Consider the following 15,107-nt stretch of genomic DNA (forward strand, 5'->3'; position numbering starts at 1 on the left):
ATATATGCAATAACTTTCCTTCAAATGAGATGACCTAGAGACCGCTACGAATTGGTTCAATTTGGTGATGTATAATTGTTCTAAATTTCTTTTAAATTTTAAACAAGGGTTACTGGCGAGAACACAGTCAATTTGTATTTAATAGAGTTCAAAAACAGTTTATATTTTAGCTTATTTTCAGCCTGTATATGGTTAAACTAATCCTAAATTTTAAGTTGTTTATCTGTGAAAATATATAGTTATAACTCAGAATTGGGTTCTTACATAAATAATATATATAACTTCTAGTGTTTAAATTAGAGTATATTGACTGTCCTACTGTTTAGAATAGTTCCAGTCTGAATGTTTAGTGGTTTATATTTAGCCTCATTGTGTTAACTGAATGAAATTCAATTGTGAGTAAGGCTGGTTTTAAAGATACATTTGCATGAGCTTTGCATAGCATATTTTATATAGTTTTTGTTTTAACGCATATCATATTGACTCCTATTTTGATTCTTACAAATATATATATATATATATCAATGTGTCCATAGTTATTTACTAATAATAAAGAATTCAGGTATTTAGATTAATTTTATTGTCTAACGGCTAGATTTAGAGTTTTGTCGGTAACGACCCGCGTATCTAACGCTGGCTTTTTTCTGGCCGCACCTTTAAAATAACTCTCGTATTGAGAGTCCACAGAATGGCTGCGTTAGGCTCCAAAAAAGGAGCGTATAGCATATTTAATGCAACTTCAACTCTCGATACCAGAGTTGCTTACGGACGCAACCAGCCTCAAAAACGTGCTCGTGCACGATTCCCCCATAGAAAACAATGGGGTTGTTTGAGCTGAAAAAAAAACTAACACCTGCAAAAAAGCCGCGTTCAGCTCCTAACGCAGCCCCATTGTTGTCTATGGGGAAACACTTCCTACGTCTGCACCTAACACCCTAACATGTACCCCGAGTCTAAACACCCCTAACCTTACACTTATTAACCCCTATTCTGCCGCCCCCGCTATCGCTGACCCCTGCATATTATTTTTAACCCCTAATCTGCCGCTCCGTAAACCGCCGCTACTTACATTATCCCTATGTACCCCTAATCTGCTGCCCCTAACACCGCCGACCCCTATATTATATTTATTAACCCCTAACCTGCCCCCCACAACGTCGCCACCAGCTACCTACAATAATTAACCCCTAATCTGCCGACCGCAAAGAGCCGCCACCTACATTATAGCTATGTACCCCTAATCTGCTGCCCCTAACACCGCCAACCCCTATATTATATTTATTAACCCCTAATCTGCCCCCCTCAACGTCGCCTCCACCTGCCTACACTTATTAACCCCTAATCTGCCGAGCGGACCGCACCGCTATTATAATAAAGTTATTAACCCCTAATCCGCCTCACTAACCCTATAATAAATAGTATTAACCCCTAATCTGCCCTCCCTAACATCGCCAACACCTAACTTCAAACATTAACCCCTAATCTGCCGACTGGAGCTCACCGCTATTCTAATAAATGTATTAACCCCTAAAGCTAAGTCTAAGCCTAACACTAACACCCCCCTAAATTAAATATAATTTTAATCTAACGAAATTAATTAACTCTTATTAAATAAATTATTCCTATTTAAAGCTAAATACTTACCTGTAAAATAAATCCTAATATAGCTACAATATAAATTATAATTATATTATAGCTATTTTAGGATTTATATTTATTTTACAGGTAACTTTGTATTTATTTTAACCAGGTACAATAGCTATTAAATAGTTAAGAACTATTTAATAGCTAAAATAGTTAAAATAATTCCAAAATTACCTGTAAAATAAATCCTAACCTAAGTTACAATTAAACCTAACACTACACTATCAATAAATAAATTAAATAAAATACCTACAATTACCTACAATTAAACCTAACACTACACTATCAATAAATGAATTAAATACAATATCTACAAATAAATACAATTAAATAAACTAACTAAAGTACAAAAAATAAAAAAGAACTAAGTTACAAAAAATAAAAAAATATCTACAAACATTAGAAAAATATTAAAACAATTTTAAACTAATTACACCTACTCTAAGCCCCCTAATAAAATAACAAAGCCCCCCAAAATAAAAAAATGCCCTACCCTATTCTAAATTACAAAAGTTCAAAGCTCTTTTACCTTACCAGCCCTGAACAGGGCCCATTGCGGGGCATGCCCCAAGAAATTCAGCTCTTTTGCCTGTAAAAAAACACATACAATACCCCCCCCAACATTACAACCCACCACCCACATACCCCTAATCTAACCCAAACCCCCCTTAAATAAACCTAACACTAAGCCCCTGAAGATCTTCCTACCTTATCTTCACCTAACCAGGTATCACCGATCCGTCCTGGCTCCAAAATCTTCATCCAAGCCCAAGCGGGGGCTAGACATCCATCATCCGACGGCTGAAGAAGTCCAGAAGAGGGTCCAAAGTCTTCATCCTATCCGGGAAGAAGAGTAGATCCGGACCGGCAACCATCTTCTTCAAAGCGGCATCTTCTATCTTCATCCGATGAGGACCGGCTCCATCTTGAAGACCTCCATCGTGGATCCATCCTTCTTCTCCGACGACTAGACGACGAATGACGGTTCCTTTAAATGACGTCATCCAAGATGGCGTCCCTCGAATTCCGATTGGCTGATAGGATTCTATCAGCCAATCGGAATTAAGGTAGGAATATTCTGATTGGCTGATGGAATCGGCCAATAAGAATCAAGTTCAATCCGATTGGCTGATCCAATCAGCCAATCAGATTGAGCTCGCATTCTATTGGCTGATCGGAACAGCCAATAGAATGTGAGCTCAATCTGATTGGCTGATTGGATCAGCCAATCAGATTGAACTTGATTCTGATTGGCTGATTCCATCAGCCAATCAGAATATTCCTACCTTAATTCCGCTTTGAAGAAGATGGTTGCCGGTCCGGATCTACTCTTCTTCCCGGATAGGATGAAGACTTTGGACCCTCTTCTGGACTTCTTCAGCCGTCGGATGATGGATGTCTAGCCCCCGCTTGGGCTTGGATGAAGATTTTGGAGCCAGGACGGATCGGTGATACCTGGTTAGGTGAAGATAAGGTAGGAAGATCTTCAGGGGCTTAGTGTTAGGTTTATTTAAGGGGGGTTTGGGTTAGATTAGGGGTATGTGGGTGGTGGGTTGTAATGTTGGGGGAGTATTGTATGTGTTTTTTTACAGGCAAAAGAGCTGAATTTCTTGGGGCATGCCCCGCAAAGGGCCCTGTTCAGGGCTGGTAAGGTAAAAGAGCTTTGAACTTTTGTAATTTAGAATAGGGTAGGGCATTTTTTTTATTAGGGGGCTTAGAATAGGTGTAATTAGTTTATAATTGTTGTAATATTTTTCTAATGTTTGTAAATATTTTTTTATTTTTTGTAACTTAGTTCTTTTTAATTTTTTGTACTAGTTTATTTCATTGTAGTTATTTGTAGGTATTTTATTTAATTAATTTATTTATAGTGTAGTGTTAGGTTTAATTGTAGGTAATTGTAGGTAGTTTATTTAATTAATTTATTGATAGTGTAGTGTTAGGTTTAATTGTAACTTAGGTTAGGATTTATTTTACAGGTAATTTTGTAATTATTTTAACTATTTTAGCTATTAAATAGTTCTTAACTATTTAATAGCTATTGTACCTGGTTAAAATAAATACAAAGTTACCTGTAAAATAAATATAAATCCTAAAATAGCTATAATATAATTATAATTTATATTGTAGCTATATTAGGATTTATTTTACAGGTAAGTATTTAGCTTTAAATAGGAATAATTTATTTAATAAGAGTTAATTAATTTAGTTAGATTAAAATTATATTTAATTTAGGGGGGTGTTAGTGTTAGGCTTAGACTTAGCTTTAGGGGTTAATACATTTATTAGAATAGCGGTGAGCTCCAGTCGGCAGATTAGGGGTTAATGTTTGAAGTTAGGTGTCCGCGATGTTAGGGAGGGCAGATTAGGGGTTAATACTATTTATTATAGGGTTAGTGAGGCGGATTAGGGGTTAATAACTTTATTATAATAGCGGTGCGGTCCGCTCGGCAGATTAGGGGTTAATAAGTGTAGGCAGGTGGAGGCGACATTGAGGGGGGCAGATTAGGGGTTAATAAATATAATATAGGGGTCGGCGGTGTTAGGGGCAGCAGATTAGGGGTACATAGCTATAATGTAGGTGGCGGCTCTTTGCGGTCGGCAGATTAGGGGTTAATTATTGTAGGTAGCTGGCGGCGACGTTGTGGGGGGCAGGTTTGGGGTTAATAAATATAATATAGGGGTCGGCGGTGTTAGGGGCAGCAGATTAGGGGTACATAAGTATAACGTAGGTGGCGGTCGGCAGATTAGGGGTTAAAAAAATTTAATCGAGTGTTGGCGATATGGGGGGCCTCGGTTTAGGGGTACATAGGTAGTTTATGGGTGTTAGTGTACTTTAGAGCACAGTAGTTAAGAGCTTTATGAACCGACGTTAGCCCAGAAAGCTCTTAACTACTGACTTTTTTCTGCGGCTGGAGTTTTGTCGTTAGAATTCTAACGCTCACTTCAGCCACGACTCTAAATACCGGAGTTAGAAAGATCCCATTGAAAAGATAAGATACGCAATTGACGTAAGGGGATCTGCGGTATGGAAAAGTCGCGGCTGAAAAGTGAGCGTTAGACCCTTTTTTGACTGACTCCAAATACCGGCGGTAGCCTAAAACCAGCGTTAGGAGCCTCTAACGCTGGTTTTCACGGCTACCGCCAAACTCCAAATATAGGCCTTAGCAAATTGTGGGTTTAGTTTAAAGAAAGATTGTAAAATATATCAGTTATAACCCTGCTATATACTCACATATTATTTGGAGAGTACTACTAAGATTTTTATAAATATACTGACAGCGAGTTGTGCTGCAGTGTGAGGTCACTGGTAGTTGTGCTGCAGTGTGAGGTCACTGGGAGTTGTGCTACAGTGTGAGGTCACTGGGAGTTGTGCTGCAGTGTGAGGTCACTGGGAGTTGTGAAGTTCGTTAGTAAGAAGCAGTTTTGTGGGTGGCTTTTGGTTGGGTCTCATGGAATCACTGACTTACTCTGCCCTCTCAGATTACTAGATACTTATATGCACATTTGGTCTGATTTTCTCAAAAAATGTATGTTCACTGTTTTATTAACAGCATCGTAAAAACTAAATAACAATTTGGCTGTCTGCCTGGGACTGCATGGATCAGGTGTAATATTTAATTGCCATCTTCTGCAGCAACGACTCGAGTACAGTGATGTCAGCAACATCAGTGACATCATCAGAGGTTGTTTGCATCATTAGGAGATGTGGGAGTCTCAGATGCTCCAGACATAACCCTAGAAAATAGACAAGAAAAAGAAAGACAATAAAAGTATTTTTTCTTATTAATATATTGATCACAGCCTCATGTTGTATTATTATCTGCAGGTTACCTGTTTTCAATGAGACATTTTTCAAGTGGATACAATTTTGCCATTTTAATGGTTTATTGTCAGCAGTTTGTATATTATCGGCATTGCATAGAGCATATATTAATCCTCTGATCACAATCCAAAATATTCATAATTATCACCATATTTTCACTGCCTTTTTCACATATTGATTTCCACACCTGACTTTATAAATCCCAGGCAACACTTTCCTCTTATTAACCCAAATACATTTTGTGATATCACTGGGAGTTGTGCTGCATTATGAGGTCCCTGGGAGTTGTGCTGCAGTGTGAGGTCACTGGTAGTTGTGCTGCAGTGTGAGGTCACTGGTAGTTGTGCTGCAGTGTGAGGTCCCTGGGAGTTGTGCTGCAGTGTGAGGTCACTGGGAGTTGTGCTGCAGTGTGAGGTCACTGGTAGTTGTGCTGCAGTGTGAGGTCACTGGGAGTTCTGCTGCAGTGTGAGGTCACTGGGAGTTGTGAAGTTCGTTAGTAAGAAGCAGTTTTGTGGGTGGCTTTTGGTTGGGTCTCATGGAATCACTGACTTACTCTGCCCTCTCAGATTACTAGATACTTATATGCACATTTGGTCTGATTTTCTCAAACAATTTATGTTCACTGTTTTATTAACAGCATTGTAAAAACTAAATAACAATTTGGCTGTCTGCATGGGACTGCATGGGTCAGGTGTAATATTTGCCATCTTCTGCAGCAACGACTCGAGTACAGTGATGTCAGCAACATCAGTGACATCATCAGAGGTTGTTTGCATCATTAGGAGATGTGGGAGTCTCAGATGCTCCAGACATAACCCTAGAAAATAGACAAGAAAAAGAAAGACAATAAAGTATTTTTTCTTATTAATATATTGATCACAGCCTCATGTTGTATTATTATCTGCAGGTTACCTGTTTTCAATGAGACATTTTTCAAGTGGATACAATTTTGCCATTTTAATGGTTTATTGTCAGCAGTTTGTATATTATCGGCTTTGCACAGAGCATATATTATTAATCCTCTGATCACAATCCAAAATATTCATAATTATCACCATATTTTCACTGCCTTTTTCACATATTGATTTCCACACCTGACTTTATAAATCCCAGGCAACACTTTCCACTTATTAACCCAAATACATTTTGGGATATATTGCACAATGACAGTATAAAAATATACCAAAAATCACCATCCAGCTGTAACAAGATAACTGAACAACCTTATTTTATTCCACAACAATGCAGGAATACAATGTGTTACTCCTTACTTTTGTTAAATAAAATACTAAATTTCAATGTCAAATTTAAAGACCTCTAAATTCAAAATGAAGCTGTGCAAGATTAACCCTTCACCATACTAAATCACTATACAAACTAAATCCTATTCACATGCCCTCTAGTGGGCACTTGCGATTAATGCACATTATTTACAACATAGTATCCATGTATCCTTTCCTTACTCATTAAATATTTTAATAAATCTGACTTTTTTTAGAAACAAGGCTGAATATTCCTATTCATATATCCATCCATGTACATAAATTAATACTAGTAGAACGGGGACCAATCAATTTCCTTATTTAAACACTTTGGTATCAGAGTGTTTAGATTAAATATCCAAAAAAGCCCCCCCTCCCTTTAATAAGAACTCCCTATCCCTAAACACTCAGTGCCAGATTACAAGTGGAGCTCTAATGCTAGCGAGGGACGCAATAGGCAGTATCGCTGGACAGCAATAACACGATATTATAAGTCCATGGTAAATCAGATCTACCAGAAAGCTTTAGCATAGCCAACATCGCTTCACTTTTACATATAATCACTTTCAATAGATATTGTGAACGCGCTAAAGATCGCTGATATTACAAGTTATAGTTTGCGCTTGAGTGAAAGCCCAACATATTCTAGAAGAATTAGCATGACTTAAGACCTAAACTGTAATGGTTAAAATAGGCAAGGTATTTAAATAGGTATATAGGTATAGATATATATTTTACAAAACAATATTTAGATATATATGGAAATATCTATTTAAAAATAAAAAGAACATTTTCTTCTAAGAGCAATTGAAATTTGCCAGAAAATATTCCACAATTATCAATTTAAAGTAATTTCTATTGAATTGTGTTTTTGTTGTGTATTTGTCAGTAATTAAGTTCTGCAGTATTTAGTGGTCCTTTAGTAGAATAACAGATTGTAAAATACTATACACTATAAGCAGAGTAATCCTATCTGCATTGGCTGCAATGTTTAATTTATATAGTTCCCCCCCCAGCTCCCTGTTAATTTATCACTTCCCAGTGAAGTATATATTTTACAGCCAGCACTATTAATTAATAACTCATTAATATTAATTAATTATTATTGATAGTATATCCTAGCATTTTGGAAACATTAGGATTTAACAGTGCTACAAATAAATGTCAAGTAAAATTTAATGCTTAAAGTTCCTTTATTTGCAGCGAAAAAATGCTATTTTTTCAATGAGGTGACGTTTCCACCTCTTGGCCAATAGCCGTACGGACCAATCGGCATTATACTGGATAACTAACACGCTATTAGTGAGTTAATGGCGCTCATCTCTGCATAAAATTGCTGCAAAGGCACTTTCAGCATTACGTTTTTTTTATATTTTATGACTGAAAGTCCCCTTTATTTGTACCACTTGTAAATCCCAGCATTTCAAAAATGCTAGGATTTATCATCACTTTAAATTCTATATTTTAAATGATTCCCTGAGGGCTGTGTTAGCTACCAGTAGTGCATTACTGCTCTTGAGCTGAATTTAATGATGTGTTTAGTTACACATAGGCCCTGTTTACATAGCTGCCTTTATAGAGCAAACATAAAATGGTAAAAATATCTCTTCACAAAATCCCACTTAAGCTTTCTTTGTACAATTTACATTCTTCTGCATTACCATTTACCAGGTTGTGAAAAACTTAGCAGATGATAAGCGCAAAATTAGCCTTTTCAACATGTTTGCATCTATCGGTATTGGGCGTTGTTATTATTATTATCAGGTATTTGTAGAGCGCTAACAGGTTCCGCAGTGCTATGAACAGGTGGTATATTAAAGCGATTACAGGGATCAAATGGGTAGAGGGTCGTGTCGAGAGTTGCACTGTTGTAGTCGACTCTTGTGAATGTTAACTACAAACAGCTGGGCTCATAGGCTTACATGCTATGGGATTTAAGGGGATAGTAGTGGAGATAGGAAGGTTAGTGTAGGTTGTATGCGTCCCTGAATAGTAGAGTCTTCAGGGAGCACTTGAATCTTTTAAAACTAGGGGAGAGTCTTGTGGAGCGAGGCAGAGAGTTCCATAAGATTGAGCCAGTCTGGAGAAATCTTGTAAACGGGAATGTGAGGAGGTAACAAGAGAGGAGGAAAGTAGGAGATCATGAGCGGAGTGAAAGGGTCGGGAGGGAGAGTATCTGGAGACAAGGTCTGAGATGTAGGGGGAGCAATGCAATTGAGGGCTTTGTGTGTCAGAGTGAGAATTTGGTCTTTAATCCTGGAGGCAAGAGGAAGCCAGTGAAGGGATTGGCAGAGAGGTGCGACAGATGAAGAGTGACGTGTAAGGAAGATGAGCCTAGCAGAGGCATTCATTATGGATTGTAAAGGAGCTAGGTGGCAGCTAGGGAGACCAGAGAGTATGGAGTTGCAGTAGTCGAGGCGGGAAAGGATGAGAGAGTGGATTAAAATCTTAGGTGTGTCTTGTGTAAGGAAATGTCTGATTTTAGCGATGTTTTTAAGGTGGAAGTGGCAGGCTTTAGCCAAGGACTGAATTTAAGGAGTTAAAGAAAGATCTGAGTCTAGTGTGACCCCAAGACATTGGGCATGTGAGGTTGGGGTAATAATGGAGTTATCAACAGTTATAGAGACATGGGTGGTGAAGATTTTGGAAGAAGGGTGGAAAATAAGGAGCTCAGTTTTGTAGAGATTTAGCTTGAGGTAGTGAGAGGACATCCAAGATGAGATATGAGAGAGACAGTTAGTGACACGGGTTAGCAAGGAAGGAGATAGTTCTGGTGCGGAGAGGTAGATTTGGGTATCGTCGGCATACAAATGATAGTGAAACCCGTGGGACTTTATTAAGAAACCTAATGAGAACATGTAGATTGAGAAGAGAAGGGGACCGAGGACAGAGCCTTGCGCTACCCCAACAGAAAGAGGTAACGGGGCAGAGGATGCCCCAGAGAAGGCTACACTAAAGGTATGATTAGAAAGATAGGAAGAGTACCAAGAGAGAGCTGTGTTGCAGATGCCGAAGGATTGGAGGGTATGGAGCAAAAGAGGGTGGTCAACAGTATCAAAAGCTGCAGACAGATCAAGAAAGAAAAGTAGAGAGAAGTGGCATTTGCATTTTGCTGTTAGTAGGTCGCTGGTAATCTTAACAATTGCTTTCTCTGTTGAGTGAAGGGGGCGAAATCCAGATTGCAGTGAATCAATGAGGGAGCTTAATGTAAGGAAATGGTATAGATGTGCATATACTAGCTTTTCAAGAAGCTTTGAGGCAAGAGGGAGTAGGGAAATAGGGCGTTAGTTGGATGGGGAGGTTGGATCAAGAGAAGGTTTTTTTGAGTATAGGTGTGACTAATGAATGTTTAAGAGATGTGGTAACTATACCAGGGCTGATGGAGAGGTTGAAGATGTGTGTGAGTATAGGGGTAAGGGTAGAAGAGAGGGAGGGGAGTAGTTGTGAGGGGTTGGGGTCAAGGAGACAGGTAGTGAGGTGAGAGGATAGTATAAGGGCAGTAACTACTTCCTCTGTAACAGGGGAAAAAGAGCTAAATTTATGGCTATGTGGGTTTTAGATGATTGTGAGCTTTTGAGGGGGTGGGAGACCGGTAGTATGTTGAGAGCTGATTTCATTTCTGATGGAATCGATTTTGTTGTTGAAGTAGCTGGCAAAATCTTGAGCTGAGAGAAAAGTTGTGGTGGGAGGTGGGGGTGGGCGGAGAAGAGTATTGAATATGGATAAAAGACGTTTTGGGTTTGAAGAAAGAGTAGAGATGACAGTAGAGAAGTATTGTTGCTTATATAGATTAAGGGAAGAATAGTAAGAGTTCAAGATGAACTTATAGTGAAGAAAGTCAGCAGAACTCTGAGATTTCCTCCAGTGTCGCTCAGCAGTACAGGAATATCTGCGTATGTACCATGTCAGAGGAGTATGCCAGGGCTGAGGATGAGTGTATGTTTCCCGAGTTATGGTAGGTGGGGCCAGGATATTAAGGACTGATGTAAGGGTGGAGTTATAGTGGCAGATAGATTCATCAGGACAGGAAAAGGAGGGGATTGAAGAGAGAAGAGGTTCAAGAGAGCTGAGTTGTAGGGAGGGAGGTAATGTTACAAGTAAGAGGGTGGTGGTCAGAAAGAAGAAAAGGTGAGTTTGTGAAGTTTGCATCGGTAGCTGATAATCAGATCAAGGGAGTGACCATCTTTGTGAGTGGGAGAGTCAGTCCATTGTGACAGTCCGAAAGAGGAAGTGAGTTGCTGTAATGCAGCGTAATTTAGTATGGCTTTTGTGAAATGTTGGATCTCAACTGCAGATGCACAACTAATGTCCCTTTAAGAGATATCCTTGTTAGTTGGTTACAGGAGAGAAAATTTAGACTCCTGTTCGGTTTTAGGTAATTCAGAAGTTGAATGAGAGAGGAAAAGGTTAAATTGCCTGCAGTGGAATATCAGGAGAATGAGGAACTAAATAGTATCAAGTTTAACTGCATTAACGTCTGTTAAGTTGGCGTTGTTTGGTTGCAGTATGAGAAAATAGCAGATCGTCACTTGTGCTGCAAATAGAGCAGTTAAGGTTACAGTTCTAATGAGGTTATGATGAATACCTGGAGGTGTGGTTCAGTGCACCAATCGGGTGCGATGGATGTCGGCTGTTTTGGAGGAGTATAGAGGCCAGACCGGGAGCGCTTGTTAGTTGCGTGTCTGACGTAGTAGAGGAGGTGTGAGTCAGAGCACCAATCAGGTGCGTGGAAAGTCGGCTGCTCAGAATGGAGAGATTTCTTAACCGGAGGATTCAGTTATTGCGGCTGTAACCGCGGAGGGAGCAGATTAGCAAAATGATGTCCAGTTAGAGGAGATCCCTGCAAGGGATAGGGTAGGCAGCAAAGGTAGAAGTCCGATGAACAAATTGTAAAAAGCTGTATCAGATTTTGATAAGTTGAGAACAAACAGGCAAAGTCCTGGATTCAATCTCCTGCAGAAGCAGGTTAGGAAAGGATTTATACTGCTCTGGAGGGTTGATGGAACAATAATCCTTCTTAGAATAGCAATGCAAAGTCAAACGATGTCAGGAACAAGAATCCCACTGCAGTCTTGCTACTCATCTGAAATAATTGACAACTAAGCAGGGTGCATTGTGGGAATTTATAGAGTTGGCTTAAAGAGACATACCCTAGAAGAGAAAATCCCTGACAGTTGCAGAAGTTTTTTTGCAGAAGAGGCAGTGGGATTATCAACAGGGAGGTTTAAGTCACTGAGAATGAGGGCAGGGGTATCTGAAGTAAGGAAGTAAGGTAGCAAGGCGGCAAAGTGATCTAGAAATAAAGGTTGCGGAGCCAGGGGGCAGTATATGACTGTAACGCATAAAGAGAAGGGAGAGAATAAGCGAATCGTGTGTGTTTCAAATGAAGAAAATGTGAGGGAAGAGAAGGGATGCATTTTTTGAAAGGTGCAACAAGAGGAAAGTAAAAACCCAACAACACCTCCTTGTCTATTGTCAGACCTAGGAGTGTGGCTGAAGTGGAGACCCCCATGTGACAGTGCAGCAGAGGAAAACAGTGTCTGAAGGAGAGAGACAGGTTTCTGTGAGAGCCAGAAGATTGAGAGAGTGGGAGATAAAGAGGTCATGGATAGAAGTGAGTTTGTTACAGACAGAGCGAGAGTTCCATAGTGTGCAAGTGAAGGGGGTGGAGGCTTTAGATGCAAGAGGAATGAGATTAGGGTTACCAGAGTTTTGTTTTTGAAGTCTATTGAAGGGCACACATAGGTGTGCAGGGCAAGGAAATTGTGGGGAACCAGGATTAGGGGAGATGTCGCCTGCAGCTAGTATGAGGAAGAGGGAGAGAGACATGAGATGAGATGCAGATCTGCAGTAGTGAGACTGTTTTTGTGATGAGTTGCAAGGGGGAGAGAGAGTCTTTAGGAATGTGTAAAGTTCATGAGTACAAAAGTAAGGTGAGGTTAAGAGAGGTGGGCTAATGAGCAGTGCAGGTAGTGAGGGGTAAGGAGTAATTGAGAAAAGTAGTTTGTTAAACAGACAAAAGGTGGCAAAAAGAGATATTAAAATAGTGTGCATTTTTTTACCAAATAGTTAAACAGTGTTTAAAACTCAGTATTAAAACCAGTGTTAATTTTGTCGACTAAAACTAGACTAAAATAAGTAGAAAACTAAAGAAATTCTGATGACTAAAATACGACTAAAACTAAAATGGCATTTTAGTCAAAAGACTATGGCCTAGATTTAGAGTTCTGCATTAGCCGTCAAAAGCAGCGTTAAGGGGTCCTAACGCTGGTTTTGGCCTTCCGCTGGTGTTTAGAGTCAGGCAGGAAAGGGTCTAACGCTCACTTTCAAGCCGCAACTTTTCCATACCGCAGATCCCCTTACGTCAATTGTGTATCCTATCTTTTCAATGGGATCTTTCTAACGCCGGTATTTAGAGTCTTGGCTGAAGTGAGCGGTAGAGCCTCTACCGACAAGACTCCAGCCGCAGAAAAAAGTCAGTAGTTAAGAGCTTTCTGGGCTAACGCCGGTTTATAAAGCTCTTAACTACTGTGCTATAAAGTACACTAACACCCATAAACTACCTATGTACCCCTTAACCGAGGCCGCCCCACATCGCCGCAACTATAGTAAATATTTTTAACCCCTAATCTGCCGACCGCACACTGCCACCACCTACATTATCCCTATGAACCCCTAATCTGCTGCCCCTAACATCGCCAACCCCTATATTATATTTATTAACCCCTAATCTGCCCCCCCCCCCAATGTCGCCGCTACCTTACCTACACTTATTAACCCCAAATCTGCCGACCGGACCTCGCCGCTACTCTAATAAAATTATTAACCCAGCTGGGCACCGATGGACCAAAAGAGGACATCCAGAGTGGCAGAAGTCTTCATCCTATCCGGGCAGAAGAGGACATCTGGACCGGTAGACATCTTCATCTAAACGGCATCTTCTATCTTCATCCATCCGGAGCGGAGCGTAGCCATCCTTCTTCCACGATGCCTACTCGCCAAATGAAGGTTCCTTTAAATGTCATCCAAGATGGCGTCCCTCGAATTCCAATTCTATCAGCCAATCGGAATTAAGATAGGAAAATCTGATTGGCTGATTTAATCAGCCAATCAGATTAAAGTTCAATTGGATTGGCTGATCCAATCAGCCAATCAGATTGAGCTTGCATTCTATTGGCTGCTCCGATCAGCCAATAGAATGCGAGCTCAATCTGATTGGCTGATTGGATCAGCCAATCCAATTGAACTTGAATCTGATATAAACACATTAAAATTACGAAAAATAATAAACGAAATTATCAAAAATAAAAACAATTACACCTACTCTAATAGACCTATAAATATAAAAAGCCCCCCCAAATAAAAACACCCTACAATAAACTACCAATAGCCATTAAAAGGGCCTTTTGTCGGCATTACCCTAAGTTAAACAGCTCTTTTACCTGTAAAAAAATACAAAGTCCCCCAACAGTAAAACCCCCCACCCAACCAACCCCCCAAAATAAAAAAACCTAACTCTAAAAAATCCTAAGCTACCCATTGCCCCCTCAAAAGGGCATTCAGCTGTTTTACAATTGCCCAAAGCCCTAATCTAAAAAAAAACCCACCCAAAAAAAACGAAAAAAAAAACTAACACTAACCCCATAAAATCTACTCACGGTTCCTGAAGACCAGACCTCCATTTTCTCTTCATAGATGTCATATTTGTGCTCCTTACCTTACTCTCTGACTCTCCTTTACCTACTCTTACCTTGCACCTTGCTACTTAGCTCCGCCTCTAAACCTCTACATAAAAGCATTATTCACACAAAGTTGCTTGGTAATCTTTCTCACTTACTGTGCTGAACTTGATTTCCTGCCTACTGAAACGGATTGACCTCTCCGAAAATCTACCAGCTGACTCTGCAGACAGCGCTATTGCGGTGACGTCACACGCCTACGTTCCCTCTCCTAAACACTTCAATTGCTTGGATGCAGTACTAGCTACCGGCTTATCCACGCCAGCTAAACAGACTGCCTGGGATTCAGCTACCGACACAGCATCTCACTTCGTCTACTACTCTTAATTTCTGGATACCAACTAGCATCTATTCAGTAAGTTTCACACCGCTAAGTCCTATGAAATAGTTAGAAGTTCTATGTCACTATCTAATTAGTTACTAAAAGTCATCTAATCAACGTAGTGTAAAGTTACTTCATACAAAGCTTGTTAATGCTTAGTATTTCATTATGCTTTATTCTCTGTGTTGATAATATTTTCCCAGACATCATCTAGTAATTCCAAGCTGGAGCATCTACTCCCTCAAACATTAACTTCTACTTTACTACTAGCTTGCTAGTGTCTTCTTATTTTTGATATAAGTATTGCTGCAATT

The 15,107-nt window shown here is 39.7% G+C and overlaps 1 long non-coding RNA gene across 1 annotated transcript in view; it reads right to left on the reverse strand.

Moving 5' to 3' along the window:
• Positions 1-6,167: 6,167 nt before the first annotated feature.
• The window catches only part of LOC128644752 (uncharacterized), a 187,115-nt gene continuing 178,175 nt past the window's right edge, over positions 6,168-15,107 (reverse strand). Inside the window, exon 3 of the long non-coding RNA XR_008400044.1 lies at positions 6,168-6,287. This is a non-coding gene — a long non-coding RNA (uncharacterized LOC128644752). The remainder of the gene's footprint in view (positions 6,288-15,107) is intronic.

Source organism: Bombina bombina, chromosome 1 (genome assembly GCF_027579735.1).
Source record: "Bombina bombina isolate aBomBom1 chromosome 1, aBomBom1.pri, whole genome shotgun sequence".
Classification (NCBI taxonomy): domain Eukaryota; kingdom Metazoa; phylum Chordata; class Amphibia; order Anura; family Bombinatoridae; genus Bombina; species Bombina bombina.